Raw genomic sequence first — 16,548 nt, 5'->3', positions numbered from 1 at the left:
GACTGTAGACACTAGGATCCTAAAGGTTCCCCAGATTCTGCTTCCCACAGCATGGACATATCTGAAAACCACCTAGCGGTCTTTCCTAACTGGCTCTGAACAGGAAGGGTAAGCAGCGTGCTTTGTGGTGAGGGCACTGCAGAAAGGAATTAGCATTCCCTACTACAGCATTTTGATGGTCTTCACAGGTTCTGAAAACTCTAACCCTAATTTAAACCCATATTTAAGCCCAATTTAAACCTACGTTGGCATGACCAGTAGTAACTGATTTTTTTTTTTTAAAGAAATAAAGCTACTTACCCCGGGCCATGTGGAAAAGCCATGTGCTTACCGTTGAATAGATCCAGGTAAATATCAGACCTCCAGGCAGACTTTTCTGCTGTTCACGCTATTTTCTACTCACAAAATTGGCCATGGTTTGCAAAACTGTCATGTCTCCCGTCTATTCCCAAACTGACTGAGCACTTTTATTAAATTCTCACAGTTTGACATTGAAATACTCCCTGTGGGGAGGCCTGGCCTTGTGCAATTGGGGTCCCAGCCCCACAGGACTCCCTGGTGTTGGAGCTAGCCTGTGTTTGTGTCCACAGACACGTCGTGCCCCATGCCACACGCGGCAAGCTGCTCCCTCCCTGCCCACAGACCCTCCAGCCTCCAAGCCTGGCACTGGCAGGCCCCTCCTGGATGCCGCCCCTCCTCCCGTTTCTATACCTGTAACAATTACACCCAGCCGTGAGGATGCCCACCCCCACCTGCATCTAGGCTGGGTCAGGTGGCTGTCCTGGCACGTGTTGGACCACTAACCATGCTATAACCTAATTGCTTGTTCCCCAGCTGTGTGCTTCTTAGATAGAAGGATCTAGAATATACCCATCTTCTTATCCCCAGCATCTAGCACACCACCTGATGTACAGATGTACAGTAAGCATTCTAGACATAATCGTTAAATGAGTAACTGAATACATGAGTGAGAAAATGAATAGTCACTTAGAAGTATTTCTAGAAGTTTCCTGAAAGTCACAGAACTCCCCTCAGCCGACTGTTTTCTCAACATCCCTTCTGGATTCTGCATGAGAGATTCGTGTGCTCCAGTGATGCCCTAGTTATGCCCCTGTGTGCATGGATTAATTAAGGACAACAGCAAGTTGGAGTGCTCAGTGTTACAGCATCTAAGGGCATGCAAGGATGGAGGCTTCCCAGAATGGCAAGCGGGTCACCCAACATTGCCTGACAACAGGCACTCTCACTTGTAAAGCCAGTGCCTGATAGAATTCTTAGCAAAGCAACTTTCTCTGAGCTGCTGTAGGAGTGGCAAAAGATGGAGCAGCATCTGAACGCCCCACATCCCTACACAGGCAATGGGCTTTGGGGGTCCAGCCCCCACCACCTGCCTGTCCTCACCTGTCCCCATTCTTCACCTCACTTTTTCACCCCAGTCACACAGGGCGGCATTTCAGTTTCCTAAAGGTGAAAAGCTCCTTCTGGCCTCGAAGCCTTTGTACCTGCTGTTCCCTCTGCCTGGCATGCCCCTCCCTGGCTCCTTTCACTTTGGGTCTGACGTCTCCTCTCCTGAGAGGGCCCTGGCTGGCTGTCGTACCTAAGGCAGCTGTCTCCTTTCTCAGCCCCTGGCGCTTGCCTTTGGAGCACGTACCACCGGCAGGTTGGCGCCTCCCCTGTCTCAAATCACCGCTGGACTCTCGGCACCAGGAGACCCGAGCTGATTCTGTCTCTCCCAGCCTCAGATTCTCAGGGCCTGGCACACAGTAGGTGGTCAATAAATACTTCTCACATGCACAAATCTCATTCTTCAGGCTTAGGAATCATGCGAGGACCACCTCCTCCCTCAACTTAAATCCACAGAAGGCATTTATCCAGGCTACAGTTTTCACATTCTGAGCCACAGACAACAAATATGAAATTCCATTCAGCCACATTGATGATTCAGTGCCTGTTTTATGTTGCCCACTAAAAAAATAATCCCAGGCTTTATGCTCTTCTTTTCGCCCGTAGCTTTGTTTTGTATCTTTTTATTCTATTTTCCTCTTATCATGGGCATTTGGGCCACTACTGATTTCACTTCACCAAAAGAACATTACTCTTTTTATTTCCTCTTTGAGAATGCTCTTGTCCACAGAGAGACACTTTCATGATGGGTCCACATGCGATTTCAGAGTATTTCCACCCTAATGGGAAGTGTATCTGCTAGGTGGCCAGAATGCTATAGCCTGAGCAAGCTTGGTAGAGTTCAGTACAGTATGTGCCCCTAGGAGTTTTATTGTTCGAGCGGCTGTCTGGCCCCGCTGTGTCTATTTTGAGAAGCCCCTAGCATGAATCTTTGGTGGTGGCAGTTGGGGTGGATTAGCTTTAACCTATTGTTCATTGAAATAATAGAGGTGCATGTTGACAGAAATAATAGAGGTGCATGTTCCAAACCCACCCCACCCCCTTCCTCTAACCTACCTATGCATTTTACTTTCCTACTTACAAGAGACCTCCTAGAACAGCACTTTCCCTGCACATGGAGTGCATGCCTTTATAAAGGAGCCCACACTCAGGGAGAAACCTGGCAAGTCTGAAGTCTGAAGTTCACGTTCTCAGACTGTCTCATCAACCCTTCCGCCTTGGAGCAACGTGGTCGCCCCCTTGATAACTACTTGAGTTATCAAGGAGCCTTGAAAAAAAGATATTTCTATGTACAACTAGGATTGTTCTCTAGGGTTTTATGTGAATCAAAGAACAAGTTGTAAGTATGTGTGTGTATTAGTAATAATGACAATAGCGTATGTTTATAGACAATCTGCATGGATTGTCTCACTTAGTCCTTGCTAGCAAGTACTGCCCCCGTTCTCAATGTATTTGAGCATGTGTCTACAGATATGGGAGTGTGTACACACGTTCACATCACGCTCATATATAAGATAGATACATGTACAAACACACTGACACATCTGTAAATGTTTAGGAAAAGTGTCCGGATGGACACATAATAACACACTGTTCACCATGGAATCTTGGGAGAGGGTATGAAATTGGGGATGGAGGCCCACTTGTTACACTACACACTTCTCTAATCATTTGTATCCTTTGAAACAAATGTGCATTAGTTTTGCACCTAAAACACTGTTATTGATTTTGCTGTATGTGTTCCCACTAGAAATGCTTACTAAGTAATTGAATGTTATGAATATCTTACGGTTTTTTCTTTTCTTTTGTCTTTGGAAGGACAAGTAATAAAAACTGGTGGAACGAGAAAGCCTACATTCAACTGGAAGCAACATCTTGAGACCTCCTTGCCTTCCAGAATAGGAAAGACGAAATGGTCCACACACAACCTCCACCTAAATGTATAATGTCACCCAGCTCATACCAGGCTCAAGTGCAATTCAAACTATGGTAGTGAAAATATACATAGTATGCTCACATTTTTTCCTCCAGTTTTTAGGCCTTCTGCCCTCTGAGAATACCTCTCCTAAGAAGTGGGGTGGTGTAAAGATGCTGATGGCGCCATGAAAGCAAGTCCCCTTCGTACAACTGTGGACACCATCAGGCACGCTCTCTGCATGCCCCCAGGCAAAATGAGCAGGCGTTTTGCTTTTTCACGCTGTATCCTGCATGTCCACAGTACTTTGTTCTTTGTGATTTTATTGTCTCTTCCTTACTGCTCATTCCTCAATGAGCTCAGCTTCTCCCAGACTGGACTCTGGTTTTCTTAATTGAATATCTTTGTGTGTTGCTTTTGGGCCCTGTATCAGTGTGGCTGCAGAGCTTTTCATGCTTTGGACCATTTGTGGCACCTCTGGGCATTGTCTTTTCATACCTTTTGTTTATTTTCTCATTTTCTACTGGTTTGTCTTTCCTATGCATTACAGACATTCTTTACACAGTAAGGATGTCATTCGGAATAGCAATAATAACAGTGGCTGAAACTTACTGAATGCTAATCCGTGCTCACCTGCTAAACACTTCACAGGCAGCATTGAATTTTCATACTCGTTTAGGAAACCGAGTCACAGAGAGGTAAAATAACTCTCCAGAGATTGGAACCCAGCAGGCTGCCTGCTGGGTCAGTGCTCCTCACACGTCCCTATACTACTGAGAACTCCCTGGGCCCCCGCCATGCCCCCTGGACATCCTCTTCCTCTCTGAGGCTCCTTTCAAAGCCTGCAGCATACATTTTAGGGCTAACTGTATCCATTTTCAGGAATTCAGTTGCCCACACCCAAATCAGAACCCCGATCTCCACCCTGCTTGAACCGCGTCTCTGTCTTCCTGTGAATCCTTCTGAAAATGTAGCGTGGGCTCAAATCAAGAAAACGATTCCCTAGGGAAAAGGGAGATCTCCAAGACAGAGGGAGCAGCAAAGGGTTGGGATTCGGAAAATCCAGGGTTTGAATTTAGATTCCTGTGCCCCATGAGATCATGATACAGCACATAAGGTCTAAAGTCACCTATAAAATGAGAGTAAGAATATCTGCCTTGCTAGGTAATGGTGAGAAAAACCGCCAGGGATGTCTAGACCTGGATCAATAAATGAGAGCTTTTGTCCCAGGGAAGACCTGTGATTCCTCCAGGTCTCTGCATTGTAGGGGGCCTTCAGTCCTGCAGGGGGGACTCCAGTCCCGCAGTAAGGCAGCTGGTAGTCCCCCACGTGGTTAGGGCACAACCTCCAGAGTAGCCTCAGGTCAAATTCCGGTTCTACTACTTTCTTGCGGTCAAATCAACCCTCGGAGCTTCAGTCCACTCATGTGTGAAACGGACTAAAAAGAGTAGTCATGTACGGGCTTTTTTGAGGATTAAGTGTGTCATTCCATGGAAAGTGCTTGCCACATAGTAAGTGGTGGTTCAATTTTGTGAGCATTTATTGAGCATCTGTTGAGCTCTTCTTAGATGTCAGGCATAGGGACACAAGTGGAAATGGTTATGATGCTACGTATTCCTCCTGCACTCTGCTCAGCAGGAAGTTCTCCTTCTTTGTAATGTTCAATGTGACTGCCCTTCTTCTCGCCTTACTTACCACAGTCCTGCACTGCTTTTCTCCCACCGTGTGTTGGAAGCAGGATTCTCAGCATTAGGTACCACCCTCCGCGTCCTGGCCGACGCTCGCGGAGCCGTACCTCACCCAGGGGTCCCCGCGTGGGGTTCCCCGAGAAGGGATGGGAGGATGGGGGGGTGAAAGGAACACAGGAGCGCGACCAGAAGGTAACGAGGAAGCTGTCGTATCTAGATCTGCTTGTTCCAGGGACCACGACCCCGGGGACGCCCAGCGGCCGGGACCCCATTCCCCGGCTGGCGCCCGGAGGAGGAAGAAAACGAGGCACCGAGGCGGGGTCCCAACTGGGGCTCCGGGAGACGCGGCACCACCCCCTGCCTGCGCGCTCGCTCCCGGGCGGGCCTCTCCGCGGCCCCGGCTCGGCCTCGCCCCTGCGCGCACGCCCAGCCCCAGAAAACCACACCCCGCCCCGGCCTCCGGATGGCCCCCGCTCGGCTCCGCCCCCTTCTCACTCGCCCCCCCCCACCCTCGGCCTACGGGCACCAAAGGCTGGGCCCCGCCCCCTAATTATTCACGTTCCCCCCTCCTCGGCCTGTCGACGGCCTCAGCTAAGCCCCGCCCCTCCTTAGCCCTGCCCCCCTAATTATTCCCACCCCGCCCCGGTCTAGCAGCCTCCTTGGCTAAACCCCGCCCCCTCCGGCCTCGGCATTTTGCCCCCACACCCCCAAACCCCCCCAACTCGTCCACAGCCCGGGCCTCTGGGCCGCCCCCGATCGGCCACGCCCCCTCCACGTTTGCCCCGCCCCCGCCCGGTCGGCCTCGGGGAGGCGGGCACTTGGTTCCCCCTCCGCGTCTCCCTTTCTCTCCCGCCCCCTGTCTCCCAAGTGGCCTCGGCTCAGGCTCCGCCCTGACCCCAGGCTCCACCCCCGCGGAGACCACCCCTGTCCTCCCGCCCTGGTCCCCGCCTCGCGCGCCCCGCCCCTCGCGCCCCGCCCCCGCCCCCGCGGCCCCGCCCCGGCGCGGGGACCACCCTCCGCCCGGGGAGGCGCGGGCCGAGCGCTCGGGGCACTCTCGGCGGTCCTGGCCGCTCGCCGCTGCCGCGCGGAGATTCGCGCGGAGATTCCCGCGGAGCCGCGCGCGCCCCCGGCCGGGCCGAGCTCCCAGACCGCGAGGAGAGCCGCAGGAGCCCGCGGGGACGCAATGCGAGCCAGGTAGGCAGGCGGCAGTCCGGCGGTCCCCTGCGGGCCGCTCCCGCCCAGTGGCCGGCCTCGCTCCCACGGCGCCTGCCGGGGCTTGGCGGGCTCGCACCCTCGTGGGCGCCGATCGTTCCCCCGCCGCCTGAGTTCGGGGCTCCGGGTGCCCGGGCACGGCTGGCGCCGGGCTCGGGAAGCCTCGCGCCCCTCGTCGCCGCCCGGGCGCCTGGGTCACCTAGGCGCAGGCGGGCGGGCCGGGGTTCCCGGCGCCGAGCCTCTGTCGGAGCCCCCGCGTGCGCCCGTGGAGCCCCCTCCTCCGGCCCTGGAGCCCCCTCCTCCGGCCCTGGAGCCTCCCGGGCAGGCCCTGCGGGGTGGCCCGGCGCGGCGACCGCACGCGTCCCCGGGGCGCCCCCTTGCGCGGTTCTGGGGAGGGGAGGGGGGCGCGCGGTCCCGGGTTAAACTTGTTGGTGACAATGCAGATTTCAACTTAGGAGATGCCTGGTTTTAGGATGGTAATGCAAATCCCGGGTTCTGGCTGGGCCGTCCAGTGAGCGAGCAGCCGCGAGCTGACAGCGCGGGCTGCCGGCGGGTGGGGACGGCTGGAAGAGAGGCACGTTGTTCTCTAAGTGATGTTTCCCGGGAAGCCCGCTCCGCGCTGCGGATTGGTGGTGCCCGGGAGTGCGGGCGGCTCCTGGCCCCGGGCCGCTCCTGCGGCCGGGGAACCAGGCCGGCGCTGGCCGTTCCCCGGGGTGCGGGGAGGTGCGAGAGCGGCGGGCCCTCTACGGGCGGAGAGGCTTACGCAGCCTCACCATCAGTGAGATTTCGAAGGGGGACGCCGGGCTGGGCTGGATTTTATTCGTGCTTTTTCTTGGCAAGTTAGTGCTGCGGATTCGTACTGTATCCTTCATCAGTAATAAGTTCGTGTAACTTTTGTTTAGTCACAAAAGCAGTATATGCTTTGGGTAGAAAACGTGGTAATAAGGACAAATATAAACAGTAAGACAGAAGCCATCCGTGATCCCACTGTTCCTACCGGCCTTTACTCTTTGCATTCTTGGGGTCACAGGCTCACCGATTTGATGAGTACGTTACAACCGGAGCTCCTCTTGCCTAAATCAAAGTAATCCTTTATGCAACTCTCCCCTCCTCACCCTTCCAAGCGTGGTGGTCTCTGAACACCTAAGTTCAGCTTTATTGGCCTGGCTGCCTTCTCAGCGGGCTACCAGCTCCCTTTCTGTGGGCCTGAGGTGGAGAGAGAAGGAAGCAGTCAGCCTAGAACGTTGGGTAAGACTGCATTGGCCTGGTGCCTCTCCACCTTCCCCTGTGGTTTTGGTTCCTTGCCTTGTAAAAATGAAGGTAATGATTCTCAATGTGCTTCTCAGGCCACCATAAAAATTAATGGGTGGTTTGTGACGCGTTTTGACATCCTTGGGTGGACAGCGACTGTACTTTAAGGGGCTAGGGAGCATTTTACTCTTCCACGTTGTTGTCATCATCCAGTTAAACAGTCTACCTTCCCACCTGGCCATCCTGACCAGGAAACAGACTCCAGGAATGGCCGGTGGAGCCTGGAGAACGTTCCTGGTTCCCGGCTCTGTGCATTCTGCCCAACAAAGGGGGGTGGGCGTGGGTGGGGGCTTGGAAGGAGACCACACTCGCCCATGGGCCTCTCCCTTCTGCTTTCTGCATATGGGTGGACTTGGAGAGGGTAAGGGACAGGTCCCCCGTTGCCCAGGCCCGACGCTTGTCCATCTGTGGAATGCCAAGGCCATGCTGATCCGAGAGGGAACAGTTAGTTCTGGGAGGACTCGGAAAGTGAACAAACCTGGCTTCCTAGGGATTTGTCTTATGGCTCACTTGTTTACTAAATGAACAATGAGCAGCTCAGATCTGCGGTGCCCCAGTAGCTTCTGTGAGCTTTAATTTTTTCCTGTTGTTCCAGGACTCAGGCACCGCACTCTGTGGCCCTTTCCAACAATGAATAGGGACTCACACCATTTGTTAATGTCAGGTATGCAAAGCCCGAGTAGGGAGAGGAGCACACAGGTTGCCTTTTGTTCTCCTGGCATAGAAACCATGCTGGAAGAGCCTCTCCATAGCGGGTCTGTGGGGCTTCAGTCTGTCATTTGATAGTTTTCATTATTTTATTGTTGGATCCCACCGGCACTTTGATCTGCCCGAGGTCTAGTGGCTGATCCCAGCCCAGACACTGGGGGATTTCCAGAAGCACCCAGAAAGGGGGCTGGACAATTTGCTGTTAAGTGTCCTTAACTGGGCTCTCTGCCAGTTAGTATTATGCTCTTAATTTTCTTGGTGGAGGGAGGAAGAGGGAGTCTTCCTGGATTTTCTCCCTTGCTGTTGTTTGCTAACTTGATTGCTGGTTACCCAGCAGCCTGGACGCGCTTTCCTGTGGCTGCTGGAACGGACTTTTTCTTATTCTAATGGTTTCTCTTCTGTTTGTGAGGTAACGCTAATGTGAATGGGGTTTACGCCCCTGGGTCCTGGGAGGCCACTCCCTCCCCCATTTAAATCTTCGGATCCCAGCCAGTTACTTGTGGGAGGAGGCCACCTGGCTTCCCTCAGCTTCTTAGGGGAGTCCTTGGCCCTAACAAGGTGAAGAGCCATGGAGCTCGACCCTTGCTGACCTCCTCCCTGGCTCCCTGTTTCGGGTATCAGCCTTGTTTTGACTGAGTAGAAGCTGCTGTTTTAGCAAGTGGGGCCTTGGGCCAGCCATGTGGGTTTTCCTTAGCTTTGTTATTTTTCAAGTTCAGCACCTGAATTTGGACCGTGGTGCGATTTCCCCTCTGAGAATTCGAGGCAGGCCCCTGGGGTATTTCTGAAGGACCTGGAGCTGGGCACTAGGACTTCTTTGTCCTGAGGTCGCTGTCTGATGAGCCGGAACCGGGAAGGGTCACCAAACCCAAACAGCTACGGAGACTTCACCCAGAGTGCTCTGCCCAGCTTTGCTCCTGGCCTGGAGCGGAGCCCGGGGCCACCCAGTGTCGACCCGCAGCTCCCCATGCAGCGCAGGGCCGCCTGCCTTCCCAGCTGTTGGCACAACAGAAGCCCCACATTCCGCCATCACCCTCTGGAGGAGTGACAGAAAAATAATTCACCGAGTCCCCAAACACCCAGGGAACAATCCTGCTACTTATGCAGGATGTCTCAGGAAGCCTGAGCCTGCTTTTCAGTGGGCCCTGGGGGCATCCGCGTGTTATGTAACAGCACCTGATGCCATCTGGCGAGCATCTTAAGGGAAAGGTTGTCAGTATTCAGCCTTCCGAAGGCCAGAGCACACAGAAGGTATTTTAGAAATCCAGGGGTGGGTGGTATGTTTCAAGGACGGAAGGGTGAATCCCACAGAGTGCATCAGCGCCCCCCCCCCACCCCCATCCGCCAGGTGGACTAGTGCCTGCCCAGACCGAACTGTCAGTAAGCCAATAGGATGTCAGGAAGGAGAGCGGTGTACTGAGTTCACCTAACTTAAGTTGAGATTTGAGGTGTTTTAGGGGTAGAAAAAGGTATCATTTGCTGAGGGCTTACGAAGCACCGGGACTGGCGTGCACACTTTAAGATCCTCACCCAAACCGTGCGGGGTTCCATCATACAGGAAAGCTATGAGGATTTAAGTAGTCCCCAGGCACAGTGGTCCCAAAGTGCTAGAGCCGGGAATTGAACCTGAAAGTGCCTGAGCCCAGCGCTCTTAATCCCATCTCCCAGGGTGCTGAGATCAAAGAGGCTCGTGCATTCCGGTGGCATGAAGACCGGCGCGGGAAGCCTCCCCTACACAATTATAGAACTTGTACTCTGAAGGCGACAAAATCCTTAAAACCTGTAAAATGTTTGCAGCCTAAGGGGAAGGCAGCGGGTTGCACCTTCATTCCTGGGGGCCTGCTGTGTCCTCGCCCTGTCTGCGGGGTCCAGGTTGGTTTCTTTGGAAGACAGATGTTGCAGTTGGGGTAACTTGCACAGGAGCCCCCCATGAAGTCTGTCCTTGTACCATGAAGTGAGGGTATTCGGGCAGACCGAGGTCACGAGAATAAGATAAAAATTATGGGAAGTCTCTCAACTAAGTGTAAGATAAGGATTCCACCTTCCACTTCACAATGAAATAAATGACACACTGAGGAGATTATTCTTATCTGCTCATTAAAAGCTCGTCTCTGGAGAAACTCTCTGCCGGTTCCTGTTAGCCCAGCGCTTTTGAACAAATTGAAAAGAATACTTCCTGTGGAAGGATTTTTGTGGTTCCAGACTCCTGTGATTCACCTTCTCCTCTCTCCCTCTTCCCCCTTCCCCCAGGCTCTGGGACTGAGGGAAACCCTGCCCCATTTTTAGGAACATGGAAGCCTGCTCTAGTCCCCAGGCCTGAAGGGAATATAGGTGTCCTTTCCTGGATTCCCAGTGTAGGAGGCCCGTGTGCTGATAAACCTGCTCGGAGGAAAGGAGCAAAGAACCTTCACTGTTGCACCCGCTGGTTTCGGTGGTGTGGTCTAAACATCCGCACTGTGGCCACTGGGAAGCTCCCAGGGCTGGCATTGTTGAACCGCCCGTGTGAGCCATTGAGAGCCGGCTGCAGCTCGCCCTGAGCCCACCAGCTGGCCCCCTTTACAGAGCGGGCCACATGGTTAACTGGCTTCTGCGGGGAACCACGCCTGCCCAGCAGCTGGGTGGGGAGAGGGTTCGGATGTCGTTGGGTGGTATGCTTTGGCCAGTTTCAAAACATACTGTATGTTGAAATCACCTGGGAGGTTTTTAAAAATCCACCTTTGCCAGCCTGATCCCCAGGGGGATGCAGATCTCTGAGGGCAGGGCCCAGACCCCGGCAGTTTCTAAAACCTCCCCATCGGAATCCCTATTCTCATATGTATCCAGGTTCCTCTACGCTGAGGTAGGGAGTCTTTCAGAAGGAAACTGGAGGAGTGGTGTGGGACTAGGGACGGCAGATCCTATATTTGAGGCTGGGAGTTGCAACTTTCCCTTGAGGAGCCAAGGAAGGTTTTTAGGGCCAGATTCTTGGAAAGGCAGGCAGAGGCCCAGATCTTTCCAGTTGCCAACTGGAGACCTTACTCCATTGACCCTTTCCTTCCATGGGTGGTGATCAACGTACTTGTTCTGCCTTGGTTGCTCTTGCTGGTCTAGAACAGAGAAGGGTCTTCATGGACGAAGGGGTCAGGATGAAGCCAGGAGCTCTGTCCTTGGGAAGACCGCTCCTTGGGTGGGTTTGATGAGCTGATCTCTGGTGTTAAAGCAGAGAGCCAGAGTCTAGAGGAGCTTCCTGGGACCACCCAAGTGAAGACAGGAGAAACTCACTGGTTAAGGGCTTTGTCAGTCTGAACTTGGTTGCACACATAACTCTGATTATTTTTTCTCTATCACAATTAGCAGTAAAATTATTTTAAAATGTGAGAGCTCCTTGGGAGGCAGCAAGCACATGGGAAGGGGGGAGGGTCCTTAAACGTCTGAGCCAGCCTTGTTAGCAGGTCTGACACTAGCAAGAAGGAAGCCAGGCCCCTGGGGTGCAGCATTTAAGGAGGCATCCCTGGAGTTGTTCACCTGCGGGGTCTGCCTTACTGATATGAGGAGGACCAAGAACCCTTTGAGAAGGCTGACTTGGGCCTCATTTCCTTACGGTTGAGCCCATGAGCGTGCAAGAGCTCCCTGGAGACTCGAGCATGAACCGGGGGCCTGGGAGCATGCTTCTGGCTCACCTCGTGAAGATGGGGCAGGAAGACCAAAGACGGAGTAGAGAAGCAGCTGGAGGAGGGAGAACAGGCAGGGTGTGTGTCCCTGAAGCTAGGCAGAAGGTGGGGGTGTAGAGGAAGGCAGTTGGGAGCCCAGTGCAAACAGGACAGTTGTGGGGTTGATCAAAGAAGCAACAACGGGAAGACAGGAGGCCACTGGGTTTGGCTTGTTAGAACCGTGTGATTGTGGTAGTTGAAAGATTCTAGAAAAAGTAGAGAACATGGGAAAATATTAGTGGTAAAAGAAACGGGACCGTCATTTGATGGTGTTGAGACAGGAGGGACCCGGGGCTGGGTCAGACGGAGGGTCTGGGATGGGGGGGCCGGCCCACAGTGGTGCAGGATGGGGAGTGCCCCCACGCCCTGTGAGGGAAGGAGATGGATGTGGGTGGTTGTCTTCAGGAAGAACAGATTAAAAGACTTCCCCAAATGCCTTTTCAGGCTGTTGTGGCTGGGGGAACTCCTTGGTCCCTAAGACCCAGTTCATACTCTTTCTCAGGAAACCTTTCCTGAGTCCCCGAGGTCAGGAGCTGACCTGCTGCTTCCTGCATGTCCGCTGTCCTGCTAGGCTGGGTGCTGCTGGGCACCGGTTACATTTTACTGATGGCCACATCCTCAGTGCCAGACAGGACGTCCCATGGGTGAGGGGATTGACAGGTAGAGACAGGGGCTGACCCAGGTGACCACTTCGGGTGGTGCCTTACCGTATAACCATTTGGAGGCAGCATTAATAGTCTCTTCTTAGACGTCTTAGTTCCAAATACACAATATGTGACAGAAGTAATTTCTGGCTTTTAAGAATTCTGGCCTGTGAATAGTAATCAGCTTACTCATAAATTCTGTCAAGTGGCACCCCCGTCGCTCTGACATTTAACATTTCATTCAGGGAGGCTCACCCCACCTCTGTTTACCCATTTTACGCCGCTGCCCACTTTGAAAGGATCTGAATTTTTAATAAGTTTTGGATAGAAAGAAGTAAATGGAATATCTGAAAAAATGCATGTGCGTTCAAATATTTTTTATTACCCTGAGAATCGTCGCTTTGAGAAGTGGTGTCAGATGTTTGTATGTGTCCTTCGTGTGAATGGAAAATAAAAGCACTGGGTTGAAATTTCACTGAAAATAATTATTGGAGCTGATATAATACTTATAAATACTTCATGTAAAGTGCTGGGCCCGAGGCTTAAGACTAGAATCACTCAGTCGACGGTGGTAGGTAAACCAGGTCATCGGCTCTGCTCTGGTCTCACTGTTCCTCCCCGTGGCCCCTATCCCAATACCCCTCGCAGAAGTTGGGGTATTTTTTTTCCCTTTGTGGTTTCAGAAATCAGTGTTCAAGATGTTCACAAGAGGAGAGCCCTATCCCTCAGGGTCCGCTCACCTTTGCAGGCCTTGTCAGAGGGTGCCGACTCTCGGGGATGTCACGGGAGACAAGACACTGGCTGCACATCAAAAATGAGCTCTTTAGAGTTTATGTAGTGCACGTAGTTGGCTTGCATTTTGTTAGAGCCACCTGTGATTTCGTGGCTGTTCATTTGGGGAAGAGCGTGCGTTCGTCTCAGAGACAGACGCTAGAACCTTCTCTGCTCCGTAATCCGTAATCCGGGCTGTGGCAGACACTGGCCCAGCCAGTCCCGGGGAAGGAGGGAAACGGCCCCCAGGAATTCCTTTTCTCCAGGCGGGAGCTTCGTTGGTTCCTTCACTTGGTATTTTATTTATAAATATTTTAAGAGCGTGAGAAATTCAGTTTCAGGTAATTTGACGTTTAGATGCTCAGAATCTCTCAGATTCATGGTTACTATTTGAGGACATACGCGCACACACACTTGAAATACTCCTACCCACCTCTTCACATAGGAATTTTTCTGTGGCTTCATCCATTTATTGGGCTTTTCCTCGGTGTCAGGCACTGTGCTGGAGTCTTCTGTAAATGGCTCTTTCTTTTCAATCAGTCCATGATGAAACAGTCCGATTTGCACAACCAAAAGTCGTATGTGCTTCAAGGAAAATCCTTATTAAGAATTAAGTGGCTAGGGGCGCCTGGGTGGCTCAGTTGGTGAAGCATCTGCCTTCGGCTTGGGTCATGATTTCGGGGTCCTGGGATCGAGCCCCAAGTTGCACTGGGCTCTGCTCAGCAGGGAGTCAGCTTCTCCCTGGTCTCTGCCTACTTGTGCTCTCTCTCTCTCTCTCTCTCTCAATCCCACGCACCAGTCTGTGTTCAAATCTTGGGCTTCTGTATACTTCCAGTTTTGACATTGGACAACTTTTTGGACTCCTTCAAGACCTGGTTTTCTCATCTGTAACATGGTGGCGATAGTACTTACTTCTGGGCCCTGGGAGATGTCAACGTGGAGATGTGGATTTTACTGCATCATCCCCCTGCGTTGGGCTTTGGGCCCCATACCCATCCTGGGGAGTTTTTTGTGAGTCCTGTGTGCACTGCGGATTTTTTCTTAAAAATTGAGTAAGTATTTTTTTGGTGATGTTTCACCATCTGCATTAAACAGGAGTGCAGGGCTTTGATATTTTTAGGTGTTCAGTCTGACCTTTGAAATGTGTGCGGGTGCAGACTAGTTGCATGATGTATGGGTGAATGTCTCAATAAGGATTAGCTTCCCCAATCCTTGCCCCATTCCTCAGATTTCTGGGAGCAGGAGGAAATGCAAGGGATAGAGTCAGCAAGTTGTGCCCCAGGCTCACACGTTGGACTGACTGTGTGGGGACCAGCAGCCAATTGCTCGAGGCCACCGAGCCTGGGTCTTCCAAGGCCTGACCGTGAGCAGGGGATGAGAAGTGTGTTGGGTTCAATACAAGTACTTTCTAGATAAACGAATTGTTTAGGGAATATTTTCTTGTGATTTTTCCTTCTTTTTTCTTAAAAAAAAGAAAAAGAAAGGGAAAACCTTTCCACTTGAGTTTTTTCTAATTACCCAAGTAATTATATGTTCATCTTGGAAATATTCGAAAATGCAAAAGGAGAAAAAAGTTGACATCGCTGGAACTTTGCCACTCATGAGAACCAGTCTGGTCTGAACTGAATGTTTTTCTCTGAGTTTCCAGTGTTGTCACATGTAAGTCTAGAAACTTCCAAACAAAGCAGGGTCATAGAGTGGGGACTTGTTCTGTGCATAGCAGTTCTTTTTATATGGATCTTTCGAATGAATGCTATGCTTTTTAAAAACTGCTTTTTATCTAAAATTGTTGTTGACATATTTTCACATCAATAAACACAGATTCAGATCCTCAAATGACTGTCAGATGGTACCCGGATGCACCCTATTTAACAAATCCTTATTCATAGACAGTTTCCAGTCACTTTGAAATTATAAAGAGCTCTGCAGTGAATATCTTGATGCATACATCTTTCAAAACATGGAAGTTTTTCCTTCGAATGAAATTTTTTTTTTGCTACTATTGTGCTTAAAATCTACAAAGAACTTCTAATTATATTAATAGCTGGATGAATGTGTAATCGCTACTCAGAAAAGCATCTCCAAAGGCAGTGACCTTGGGAAGAGTTTCCAGGACTATTGTATACAACTGGCTGAACTTTAAGACCAGGTTTAGAAATGCCTGTACTGCATTTGCGGGGATTCTTTCCTGACTGTCCAACTGCTCACGCTCCGCATTGTGAGCTTTTGGGGTGGGGTTGGGAAAGCACAGCTCAATTTTAGGATGTACACTTATACACCCAGTTTCTTTTCTTTTTTTAAAGATTTTATTTATTTGACACAGAGAGAGAGAGAGGGAGGGAGAAATAGCACAAGCAGGGGGAGTGGCAGAGGGGAAGGAGAAGCAGCCTCCTTCCCCACTGAGCTGGGAGCCAGACATGGAGCTCCGTCCCAGGACCCTGAGATCATGATCTGGGCCGAAGGCAGACGCTCAACCGACTGAGCCACCCAGGCATCCCTACTTACACACCAGTTTCAGAAACATCAACACATGGGGGAAGGTGTGTGTCTGAGAACACAGGAAGTGTTTCTGTCCGAGGTCCTCAGGGCCCCCTCCCTCCCAGAGGTGAATGGCTGATGATTTCCCTTAGGTCAGCTGCATGCACGGTCACTATGCGCCCCTGGGGTCACGTCCTTCTGGGTGTCAGGAGTGCTGTGGGAGGTGGCGTCTTGGATCCGCTCTGGCGAGGTGGACTGCAGTTGGATCTGGCGCAGGGCCTCACCCCAGACTTGGTTTACAACTTCCAGGTTCATTAAGAGGAGAAAGTGCTTAATCCCTTCCCCGGACAGGGAGGCCATCTTTTTGATTTCTAACTGCGGTCTGCTGTCACAGGACTTCTTCATTCTGGCAAGAGAGGAAAACTAAATTATGGGTTGAATATATTTTGGCCCGCCTCCTGAGTGTGGCTTTGCAGAGGGGCCTGGCTGCCGCCTCTGGTCTTGGCACCACCGTGTCCATGAGTCACTGCTCACCTATTTTGACATGAGGCAGCACTTTGGGGGCTGCTGGGAAGGCCAGAGGACTGCTCATTCACACTGGTGGTTTGTTTTGGGGGGTGGGGAGCCCCTAAATTGGGTCTGAGAGCTGAGCCTTTTGTAACTGTCTGGGACGCTGTCCCTGGCCCTCTTCCCCTCCTGATGAGCTGTTGGACTCACAAGCCTTCATTCCC

General features: G+C 51.9%; 1 protein-coding gene across 2 annotated transcripts in view; it reads left to right on the top strand.

Moving 5' to 3' along the window:
• The first annotated feature begins 6,017 nt into the window (after positions 1–6,017).
• The window catches only part of SH3BP4 (SH3 domain binding protein 4), a 95,263-nt gene continuing 84,732 nt past the window's right edge, over positions 6,018–16,548 (top strand). For both annotated transcript variants that reach the window (XM_025889160.2, XM_025889151.2), the window contains exon 1: positions 6,018–6,201. The gene's annotated coding sequence lies outside the window, so the exon portion shown is untranslated. The remainder of the gene's footprint in view (positions 6,202–16,548) is intronic.

This window comes from Callorhinus ursinus, unplaced genomic scaffold, assembly GCF_003265705.2.
Source record: "Callorhinus ursinus isolate GAN/ISIS: 27379988/994484 unplaced genomic scaffold, GSC_fseal_2.0 scaffold2, whole genome shotgun sequence".
NCBI classification, from domain to species: domain Eukaryota; kingdom Metazoa; phylum Chordata; class Mammalia; order Carnivora; family Otariidae; genus Callorhinus; species Callorhinus ursinus.
Note: the sequence above shows the minus strand (reverse complement) of the source record. Positions and strands in the feature narration are given on the sequence as shown.